This window comes from Triturus cristatus, chromosome 6, assembly GCF_964204655.1.
Source record: "Triturus cristatus chromosome 6, aTriCri1.1, whole genome shotgun sequence".
NCBI lineage: Eukaryota > Metazoa > Chordata > Amphibia > Caudata > Salamandridae > Triturus > Triturus cristatus.
The window spans coordinates 112,394,336-112,406,342 of NC_140589.1; the positions used below are offsets into that span (position 1 = coordinate 112,394,336).

At 46.5% G+C, this 12,007-nt stretch overlaps 1 protein-coding gene across 1 annotated transcript in view; it reads left to right on the forward strand.

Annotated features, from left to right (window-relative positions):
- LOC146816480 (exportin-5-like) overlaps window positions 1-12,007 on the forward strand; it is a 1,728,456-nt gene that overhangs the window by 704,941 nt on the left and 1,011,508 nt on the right. The gene's annotated exons all lie outside the window — the stretch shown is intronic.

Below are 12,007 nucleotides of genomic sequence, written 5' to 3' on the forward strand. Positions count from 1 at the left end.
GAGGGCAGCACAGAGAGTTTCCTGGCTAAGGTAGAGCTTCCTCCGTTGCAGAGGTAGGCAATGCAAGAGCAAGAGGATCTCTCCCTGGAAGAGGTGGGTGCTGCCATGAAGGCACTTAATAGGTCCAAAGCACCGGGTGCCGATAGCTTCCCAGCAGAATTATATCATGCCTATTCTTCCGCTCTCAAGTAGAAACTGCTCGAGGTCTACCTGGAGGCAAGGGAGAAACATCTGCTACCTGAGACTACGAGAGAGGGTGATGGTGTGTTCGATGATGAAGCCAGGGGGAGACTCGGTGGACCCGTGTGCATATAGATCTCTTACTGTGCTCAGTACCGATCTTAAAGTATTGTGTAAAATATTGGCGATGAGCCTGAGTGGAGTGGTCCGAGACCTGGTCCATGAGGACCATTGCTGCTTTATGCTGGTGCGCAGCACTACACACAACCTCCATAGGCAGGCCTACATTTGTCATGATGCGTTGGATGGGGAGGGGGAGAAGTCCTTGGCATCTTTAGATCGCAAAGGCATTTGATACAGTGGAGTGGGTCTTTTTAATGGCGGTACTGCTGGACATGGGGTTGGACCCAACTTCTGTGCTTGGCTACAATTACAGTACACTGACCCTTCTATACGCATTCGGGTGGGGGGGTGAGCTTTCTGAACCCTGGCCGGTGGACAGAGTACTCTCCAAGGATGCCCCCTCTCACCCCTACTGTAAGCTTTAGTAATTGAGCCTTTTGCGTTGTTACTGCGCATGAAACTGGGCCCTGGGGGGGATTCGGATGGGGGACACCACTCGCATTGTTTCATTATATGCGAATGATGCATTGATATATGTGCGGTCTCCTGGGGAGGCTGTTCAATTCTGATGCGGCTCCTGGATGACTTTGGCTAGATATTGGGTCTCAAGATCAATGTCCGCAACTCATTATTGTTCCCTCTGAGGGGCTTGACTAGGAAACAACTGGACGAGTTGCCAGCTGTGAGATTTAGGTGAGAATTGGATGGATTTCTATACTTTGGGATCACACATGTTGCGGCCCAACACCAGCACCAGAACATAGATAGGTTGCTGAAAGGCCTGGAAATTTTTATTAAATTCTTGAATAGACTTCCACTGTCAGTGACAGGTAGGGAGGACATAGCAAAGATGGTCTTAAGTTCTTAATTTGTAAAATATCAAGTGCCAGGGCACTGACCAGGGGGCCAATGCAGCTTGCACCACCCATCACCCCTGTCATTGCTGCCAAAACAACTACTAACCATCTCTCTCGCATGTAAATACGACCGTTTTGATTATTCCAGGTCCCCAAAGCTCAAGGAGTAGTTGGGGAGGCAGGTGGTAGCAATTGTATTGTATATATTATTCCTAAACAACCATTGTTCTGCTCATGTGTAAATTAGTTGAGCAGCGCCACCATGTGGTAGATTGCTGTAAGTATGTTGTTGACAATTAGGTGCGGGTGGCGAGCACTGGAAACTAATTAAGTGCCGGTGCTGAGCACCGGAAAGCACCGGCTCATATTAAGCACTGATGGTCTTCCTTCCGCGTTTCCTGTGCCTTGTGCAGAACTCCGTTCCTGCTGAGGGATCGGTTCTTCCACAGGTTGTATAGCCTATTAGTGAGACTCATGTGGGAGGGTAAGCGCGGCAGAGTGGTGCTTGCGACACTAAAGAAGGACCTGGAGGATGTGGAATTGTCGGTCCCAGACATGCAGTTCTACTATGATGATGCACACTTACAGCATGCAGCCCAATGGCACACTGTGCCAGATAATAGGGAGAAATAGCTTCTGCAGACCAAGCCTGCAGGGAACACTCTGCCCCAGTTGTTGATGCTAGAGGGCAGATCTGGGCTCCCAGTTCCGTACTTGATTACACATACAGTGGGAATATGGGAAAAGTGTTCCAGAAGGTAATCCATACAACCCCCTTCAGTAGGGAGTAAAAAATGTGGGATCTGGCACTCTTCAGGAACAATGACACGATCATGGATATGGCGGGAAGGGGGATGTATAGAATGGGGGATATTTATCCAGGGGGCACATTCATCTCATCTCAGGATGCCCAGGACACTTTTGGGATAGAACCAGCCCATGTTCTGCATTACGATAAACCGGAGTGTGTGCCGAAGGAACTTTGGATGGATTTCCCTGTGACACCCCGAACCTCTGGGGTTCTAGATGGTTCAATCTGATGGGGAGAGGGTCGTCATTTAATTACCCACTTTTATATAGCCCTTAGGAATGATTTGCAACCGCAAAAGATTCCTGCACGTGAGGCTTGGGAGAGACATTTGGATACACCCATTTCGGATTGGGAGGTATCGTTCGTCCTTGTCCAGTGCTGTCCTGCAACAACAGGTTTAAACTCCTGCACTTTCTTTTTTTCTGCATCATATAGACTCAATAAAATGGATCTACCAGAGAAGCTGCATGTGCACGTTGTCAGAAGGGTGGGGCTACCTTTTTACATCTTGCGAAGGATTCTGTTTAGGTCCAAGATTACTGTGCACAAGTGGGGTCTTGTGTAGATTCCTGTTCCGCTGACGTCGCTTGCCTGTTGCCTGGGAGGGTTGGTGGGCCTCAAGAAAAGCAGAACTGTCGTTTTTTTAGGTCGAGCCTTGCACGCATGTGCTGCTCTACGGGAGGCTTATTGTAAGCACTCCAAACATCTCCTTGTGGGTTTGACTCCTCCCACACATTGGATTGGCCTTTGCGTGTGTCTTTCATTAATGAAAGGACGCAAATGGCCAAAGGCGGGTGCATGTCCTATCTCCTTTCCAATGTGTCACTCTCACGGCGTTTTGCTCTCGGGAGCGAGCAGCGGCACTCAGAGTGGCAGCTGCATTCCTCGTGTCCTCGTGGATTAGGTTTCTATTTAAACACAGTATCAGACCACAGGAGGTAGCCCATAAACCACAGTGAGACTGGGGCGGTACATGATATCTAACAACAATGTCTCAATGTGGGATTCATTGGAAGGACATAGTCAATGAAAAAGAATTGAAATTCTTTTTCATTGACTGTGTCCCCCGCCCTCGATCAATCTAGACCTTCACGGACCTCCCCCATTTTCCTCGAGGTCTTTACCTGCTGGATAATTCTGTCCACCATTTCCGTGCAACAGTGCCCCAAACATGTGTAACCAGTCCTGATGATGGCCTAGAATGTTACAGGCCGAAACGCCGTTGACTTCAACAGCGTTACTTTTGGCGCATTTTTAACATGGGCATTTGCTCAATTGTTCCTTGAAAATTCCTGCATTAATTGTGTAAATGCCCCAACTCCGGCATATTTAATGTACCATTGTTTTTTCTGTTGCGCCCTTTCACCGCTGTAAATACCACTTTGTGTCACTTGCGCCGTCACAAATTCCACGAGCACTTGTGCACAGTATTTTGTTGGTTACATTTCCACTAAGTGTCACGCAGTGCTTCTCACCTGTATGATATGTACATATGACGTAATATGTCCATCATGTGCTGAAAATATAATTCTTCCCTACATTCTTGGTCTCCCTGTGTCTTCCCTGTATGGATTCATTCCTCCGATACTCTATGATACGGTTCGCCTTTGAATAACTTGTCCTTCCAATGAATCCCACATTGAGACATTGTTGTTAGATATCTATTTAAACACAGCGCTGTAGGAGAGTAGGTTCTGCTTCTTAAAGTTACCCCCACTTTTTGCTGATGTTTCACTGTTTTCGACTTAGACTGGCTGGGATCCTGCTATCCAGGACCCCAGCCTAGCTGCTTTCTCCTCTAAATTGATTGCATGTACTTTAGGTACACTCCAGATTGGATTCTTGGGTACCCTTATAAGTCCCTAGTAAATGGTATACTATATACCCAGGGCATAGGTACCCTAGATGCCTCTTAGGGGCTGCAGCATGTATTATGCCACCCCTGGGAGACCATTCAAAATGACACAACCGGTCTGCTACAGCAGCCTGTGTATGCACCCCTTACTTTGATATAGGGTCACTACTCCATATCACTGCACATATAAACCTGTCAGTCACCCCTATGGCTGGCCTTATCAATCCTGAAGGCAGGGTGCTGGGTTCTATGTGAGAGGGTGCACCTGCATGAGCAGAGCCCTTCTGCAACCCTCAGAACCTCTATTCCGGGGTTGTTTGTGATGCAGCCAACCATATACTCTTAAGTGCATTATAACCTTGTGGTAAATGCTAACTTTAAAACGGCTGCATGGAAACATGTCGTGTTTGGTGTCAAACACCTAGGAATCATACCTCCACACCAGTAACTGGTGTGGAAGGTATGATTTCACCCTCCTAGAGGGAGAAATATGACAACATCGGTACACCCGGTACCAGCTTTCTCGACCCTGGCATCGCAAGATGGATGCTGCCAGCCAGACACGAGTCTGCCCTCCTGCTGCTCGACGAAACTCCGGCAGGGGAAGGCTGGACAATAGGTTTCCTGTCACAGGGAGGTGTAACCACCTCCCAGACAGGCTTTAGTGTATTGGGGCTGGGTGGGTGCATTCCAAGAGTGCTTTGATGTTTGCACTGGGTGCACATTTGGTGTCCCTGTGCATAGTCCAGCTCAAACCGGTTGCAGGAGCCATTTGCTCCTGCTCTGGCACGAAACTGGACTGAGGGCATGAGTGTAGCCACCCCACTGTCCTGACCCTTCCATAGGTGGGTTCCCAGAGTTTGTCCCACCCCTTCCTTGGGTATAAAGTAGAAACGCCTGACTACAGGATTTTAGATTTACCTGGACGAAACTCTGCTAGGAAACCAAGTACTTCGACTATCTACACTACGTTGGATGACCGAAGAATCTCCCTTGGAGTAAAGGAGTTACTCCCCTGCAAGGCAGGCACCTTAAACGCATCTGACCGGCTTGCATCTCCCGAGCTCCTGAGGGCTCCGAAGGTTTGTGCTACACAGGGGGTGGGTTCCCAAGTGTCCCCAAGGTCGATTAGTGCTCTCAGCAGTACTGAGACCCGTAGCCCTCGTGGGGACCGTGCAACCCATACCCCTGTGTACCGTGTCCATTTGCAGCTGCATATGCTTTTCGTCGATCTGAGGCTGTGCTTTGGGCTACTTGTAGTCCTGACCCTGAGAAGTGTTTCCACCGAAGATTTCTGACCTACACTCCACAAGTGTTACGTGGACTGGTATTTTGTGATACCTCTCGAGGTCTCTTCGCGATCCCTGGTCCGTTGACCTGTGGGTCCCTGTGAAGGTATCCTTAACTTTCAGTGGGCTTTCCTGGTTACCCCAGACGTCGCCTGACGCTCCATAGCTTGGAGAGTCCCCAGGACCTGGCTGGTGCTCACCGAAGCAGCTTTCCTCTGACCGCGTGGGGTGCAGTTGCCAAGGCTTGTTGATGTTCAATCCGGACACATGCACTGCTTGTCTCGTCCGAGACCCTCTCATTTTGACAATAATGTGATCTCCTGTATTTGTTGACGCCCCCTATCCATTCCCGGCAGTTACCATACTGTGCCTCTCCCAGTTTATCCTATGCTGTTTGTTTGCCGCCATGAAAGGAAAGTAGTGAGCAGCAGAGTGCTGGAAATGGAGCAGTTTCAACACAATGCGTACAAAGGACAGGGGTTTGAGCATATGTGGTTTGGAGACAGGCCCGGCTCCAGGAATTTTTATTTGGGTGGGCCAAGGGTGCATTTGGGTGGGCCACTGCGGGCTCGATTTGTCGCATATATGTCTAGGCAGGCCTGCTTCAGCGCCCTCCTTTAATCTCTTCTTTGTCTTACAAGGCCCAGTAAAACGCATTCTTTTCCAAGTCTCTTTCTAAATATTATCACTCTCAAAAAGTGTTTTTTCTATGTAATGTTCCTTTGATGGGAAGAGGAGGTTTCTGAGGTGGGAGTATCAGGCAACTGATACTTCTTGGGCTCCCTCTGTGCGAGCCTTCAGGGAGAATCCCTCTTCATTACTACCTCCACCTGACCCTGGACTCTGCAATGCACCCCCTACAGTGCACCTTATCTCACAGCTGACCTTGGGCCTCTGCCCCATATCAGGCATTATCGGGCTCCACTTTCATTTTTCCCGGTAAAAACATTAGTAAAATCACCTTCAAACTTAAAACATTGAATATAGCAGTAAATATAATTAGCATACGCTTTAAAGTATGTTCCACAGTAGCCCTTATGACCCGACTGCTAATTAAATAAAAACAGAAAGGCCATGACAGGGCTAGGTTTAGCGCTGATGCTAAATTCTTTTTTGGCGTCACTCCAATAACCTCTTACTCCGTAAATACCTTTACTACCACCTTCCAACAGTGCCCCTCATCCCTCCAAGGCCCCCCTATTGACCTATTCCTCAGATTTCTACACTGCCACACGCCACAAGTGCCCCTCTTCTCTCTATAGCCCCTCCCCCTCATGACCTCCTCAGACTCCCTCACTACCACCCTCCACCAGTGCCCCTCCTCTCCCTAGCTCCCCCTCCACCCCATGACCTCTTCCTCGGATTCCCTCACTGCCACCCTCCCAACAGTGCCCCATATCACTCCATAGCCCCTCCCACTACCTCCTCCTCAGATTCCTTCACTGCCACCCTCTAACAGTGCCCCTCATCTTTACGTAGCCCCTCTCTCATATGTATTTCATTTGTTGTATAGCGCAACTCCTATCAGTGTAGTGTGTGTCAGTACTTTACACCACGCATAAACTATACAGAGACCATGAATACAAGTATATAAATCAGTCTACAGGGAATGTCACATAAGCCAATGAGAATTTCAAGGTGTATGAATCACATGTCATACATACTGGTGGGCAGTATATTTTAAGAGGGTTTGGTCTGGGGAAACACAACCTTAGGATTTAAAGAGTATTCCATGGGGGTCAGCTTTACTGATAAAAAATATATATCTGCCCAAACATACTCATTTTAGCAACATTAGCATAATGAAAGACTGAGGAAGTTCTAACTATATCACAAAACAAAAAAAGCGAAGTTCTAACTATACCATTCATGTTTGTATGCAGCTCTTTGATGACAGTTCATTGGTCACTGTCCTATGTTAGGATTGTAACTTCTGAACTGCAAGTAACACAAGGATATCTGTGACAAAGGCAGTAACCCACTGAGCTTCCACATAAACTACAGTTCATCTACATTTAAAAACTACTAACAGACAAATGATTTCTCTCCAGCAGGATCATTAATCACCAGAGTTACCTGTGCATTTTGTATTGTCTTATTGTTGTCCTGCAGTGGCCATGATAATGATAAAAACTGTTTAAATGAAGCACACACGAAGTATGTGTCCTGCTGGTCCTGTGCACATTTCAAACCAAAAAACAAATAGTAACAAATTCTCTTACCCACTCCATTAGTCAAACTTTGTGTCACAGCCTGATGTGATAAACTGCTGCAGGGGTCAGGAGAGGTGAATAGGAATAAACAAACTTCTTTTCTCCTGTACTGCATAGAAAAAGAAATATCCACGCAGCAGGACAGTAGGCAAAGGTTACCGCTGTCAAAGAAAGGATTTGTCGCCTTTTGCCATGTGGAGATGAAGGGGTAAAAAAATAAACAAAGCCTCGTTAACATGTAAATGGTCTTTTAAAGACCTGTGAAGTACTCTGGTGCGGCTGCGATGACCTCGAAAACTGCGAGGGCCAAGGCACCTGTTTGGGTAGAACCGGGCCTGTTTGGAGAGGGCGCCTACAACGGGTGTACGTGTTTTTAGGATTATAGGTGTGTGAGACAGTGCTAACAGGAGGGGGAACCACCCTGAATCTGAAAAGTCTTTCAGGATTACGCCTCAAAAATTTTGTATTGGAGTAAATTTTACGAACGCGGCAAAAGGTTGGAGTAGTTTCCCTTCTGCCCTAGTGTCTGTTTATTGGTTGGTTGGTTGTTTGGGTCGGTGGGTAGGTGGGTGGATGAGTGGATGGGTTAGGTAGATGGACTGCTGAGTGAATGCACCAGGGACAGGGTTGGGCAAGTGGAAGTTGGGATGGTTGAATGGACTAACTAACTCCTGGCTTATGCCAAGCTGCAGTCCTAATTTGGCATCAATTAATTTGGTATTTATGTTATATGGTATTTGTATAGCGTACATTTGCCCATTGTATGGCTTAAATGAGCTAAGCGCTGTCTTCACACATGCTTCAGTCTGACTTGCATGACCGGCGTTTCTAGGTTATTATTGGGAGTTAAAGGCTTCCCCCCCAGCCCAATTACCCCCCCCCCCCCCGTCCCCCTCAACCCCCCGTTGCGTGTGTGTCAGCCCGGGCAGGGACAGCTTCCCAGGCACACACTCAGACAGTTTTTGAGCTAGAGTAGGCTGGCATCCGTCTTATTTCAGCCGCACCCGAGAAATTCACAGGTCGTTAAAAGACCATTTACTTGTTCGAGGCTTTGTTGCTCTTTCACCCCTTCTTAGAGCCCCTGCATCTCCACTCTGCCTGTTGCTGGAAGAATTAGCCCTAGCCCCCACAACCCCCCTGGAAATGTGTCTCCAGTTGCACCTCTAAGTACGGCAAGTGAAAAAGAACTATAGGGGCGTGTCTGTTTGTTTTTGCCTTCAATAAACAAGATGAAGTTCCCATGGGCGTAAACAAGTAAATTAAATTGATATTTAAGGGGTATAATTGGGAAGAGGACAGGTGTTTTCTCTTTCCAGGAAGTTCTGTTACCTTATCTTACCCATAGCCCTCAGACCTGGGCCTTCCAGTAAAATGATGTTTAGCTTATTACAGTTAATAATTCGTACTGTATTTTATGTAGGCTTTGGTGCCACACCTCTGCTATTACGAAGTGCTGTAACTGGCAGTTGTTACTTAATGAACAAACCTCAGAAGGATGAAAGGCTGACTTAATCCAATCGCGATTAAAACTAGTGTCGTGCATTTGTGATATTCAGATGTTGAAAAGGTGATGGTATTGACACCTTAGGATTTCCCCCATTTATTTGTATTAGTTTCCTGTAAATACCCACGCAAAAGTCCGTTTATACTGACTTTTTTTTTTTTGCTATACGAAAATGCCTGCGAACTCTCGCAGAAGATCTGAACAGCGTCTTTCAGCACACGAGGGACATTTTTGCCGAATTGGACAAATGTCACGGAGGCAGGCCATAGCCACAAAAGCGATTCCCATTGCCTAATGTCGGAAATATGTTAAGAAAGCAGAAGGGGTCGTCATTTACATGCTAAATAATGGCTACCGCTCGCAATGAGAAACGCAGCTCGCCCAACTTGAAACAAGCATTTGCAATGCAAAAGGTCTCGCATTTGGGCAAGTTTGAGCTGTTGGCATTGTAAACGGCAATGCCTTTTATTTATGTTTTGGTTTTTAAAATTTCAATAAAAAGCATGGACATTTACAATAACAATAGCTTAAACTTGCAGAAATGCGAGACCTATTGCATTGCAAATGCTTTTTTATTGTGAAACTGGTTGGTTACCCTATTGGCAAGTGCAGAGTTGCATGCGGATCTCTCAGCTGTGCTAAATTTTTTTAATTGTGCGACCAAAGTGAGTTATCCAAGGTATCAAACAGCCTGTTCCGTTAAGCCCGACTTGATCCTCTGGTTGAAATTAATGTAAGAAGTTGCAATGTGCAACTTTAGCAAGGTTGCCTCTTTGTTACCTTTAGTCCCCTGTGCCCATACTGGTTGCACATGGTGCCCCGTTGCTGAGACTGCTTTCTGCCCTCTGGGGAGGCATCCCAATGACTCCCAGTAAAGGATACCATAGGGACCTGCTCTGGAAGGAGGTGTCGCCTCCCTCCAGGAATCACAAGGATGTTGAGCCATAAGTTGAGCTTCAAAGGAGAAACCACCTTTAAAGGGCAAATGGGTAACACTTGGAAGCGGATTTTCATTATTGTTGAGGCAGACAGGATGGTCCGTGGGGTAGAAGAGGGGAAAGCAGTTGCCAACGTTGTTTTCCAGGGGCATGTAGCCTCCGTGGTATCTACACCTCTGGGTTGGTCTATGGAGTTCCACACGCCGGGAGAGGGGTCCTGCCATGTTGGAAGTGGGCAGAATGGTGCATCCTGGGGTGCCCAAATCCACACCTTGCAGGAAGTGGTCATCAGTTGGGAGGGAACCTGGTAGCTCATTGGCTACCAACCACATCACACCTTTATGGCTTTTTCTGAGCATTAGTAGGGCACCCCTTGCAACCCGAACTCAAATCTCAATTGGACTGGAAGAACGACTGCCCAGCTGCACCTTAGAACCAACAAAGAGAGGCTGCACCGGGGTGGACTGCACCTGCTGATCCTGGTGGCTAGCAAAGAAGAGGGACTGTGACTGCTGTGTCCTGCTCATGGAGAAGTAGTCTCCAGAGACCAGCCTAAGCCCAGCCCAGAGACTCCAAGATTCAGTGAGCTGGCCTCCTGTTCACAACACAGGGACACAAGCTGATAAGCCTGCTGGGGCAAGTCGATAGCCAAAAGTCTTGAACCTGCAGCACCCGGAACCCAGACCCAACGCACAACGTTGCACCTGAGAAGCAGCTCAGACCTCCAGAGGATGAGATATCAAACCGGGAAGGATTGGCCCATGACCGCTGTTTTGGACGACTGATAATCCAGTGGTTACTGGACTTCTGCCAGCACGTAGAGGACTTCAAGGGACGTCAAATTTGTGACCAGGACTGCCTCACCCCCTTCATGAACTGAGCATTAGTCGCAGCAGGAACCTCTTCGACCCTATCAATTCCACAGCATCCTTCTTCCCTTTGCATCAGGACCACTGCCGTAGGAGAACCGTTCAAAGGATAAAAGTGCCTTAAACTGACCAAAGACTGCTTCATCTGCTGAGGTAACGGTGTCTCAGGACCTCGTGGTCCCCCTGACTGGCTCCCTACTGGAGGTGGTCGTCTAAAGTGACTCCAATTGACTGCATTACAACTATCCAGACTTTTTAGTGAAAACGTTTCTAAGTGTCTAATTTGTTGAATTCGCCAAAGCTTGTTTGCATTTTAGTGTCATGCTTTGATTTTTTTATACCATGTAAATACGTTGTGGCTTGTAAAAAAAAAAATACATAAAACCCAGTCTATTTTTATAAATTGGTGTCGGATTTCTTTGGTGTCTTCTCGATTTCTTCAATTGTTTTGGTTCGGTTTGAATGGTTTGCTGCTCAGAGCCTCAGCTACCCAGGGTTAAGCTAAAAGTTTGAAAAAGTAAAGCGAAGGGTCCTAAATAGATTGATAAGTGTATTAAATGTTGAGGCTGCCCAACCACACCATATAATACACCCCATTTCCTCCCAAAAAGTATGACTGGTTGAAGTGCTGAAAAATGGATCAGTATCTAAAAAAATAGCCTTTGGAAAACGCTGATGTCTCAAAGGCAGACAGATATAAGCCTTACCCTCCAAAGCAAAATGTCTTTAAAATGTTCATTTCCATGGAAAAACAGTAAATGAAAGCCATATCTGCTTTTTTAGGGTCTTCAAGACCGGGTGGTAGAAAAGGCAGGAGGGATCCACTTCAAAAGTTGATTTAATCTTAAAGTAACACTACAATTGTATAGCTGTCTGAGAAGCAACACAGTTCCAGGTGTATTTAAATCCATTTAGATTTTCACAGTTTTAGGTTATGTAATGTGTTTTTTTCTCTCTCACAGACTTTTCATTGGTATTGTGTTTTTGTGAAAGATCTCTTTTCAAAGTGTTCATAGGTCCTGCATATGTGTAGAGATATTCTGTTTGAGTTTAATTAATATACCTATGTTTGAAAACTGGTGTTACAAATAACATTTTCTATAATGGTCACACTGAATAAGCCATTGCATGTTTTTAGCTTGTAGTCATGGAATGTTTTATGTTGTTGTATATTTAGATTTATAAAACAGTCTGATGGCTGAGATGATCAGTCCATCTTTTAGCCCGGGCTGTTGACCTAATTGTAAAAGGTGCTGTTCGGATGGATGAATAGCCAATAAAACTTCAGTCTAGAGTGGGGAAAGCAGAGGAGTGCATGTCAAAAGATGTTCATGGAGACAAATAGCATTGCTGTGTACAAAAGTAACT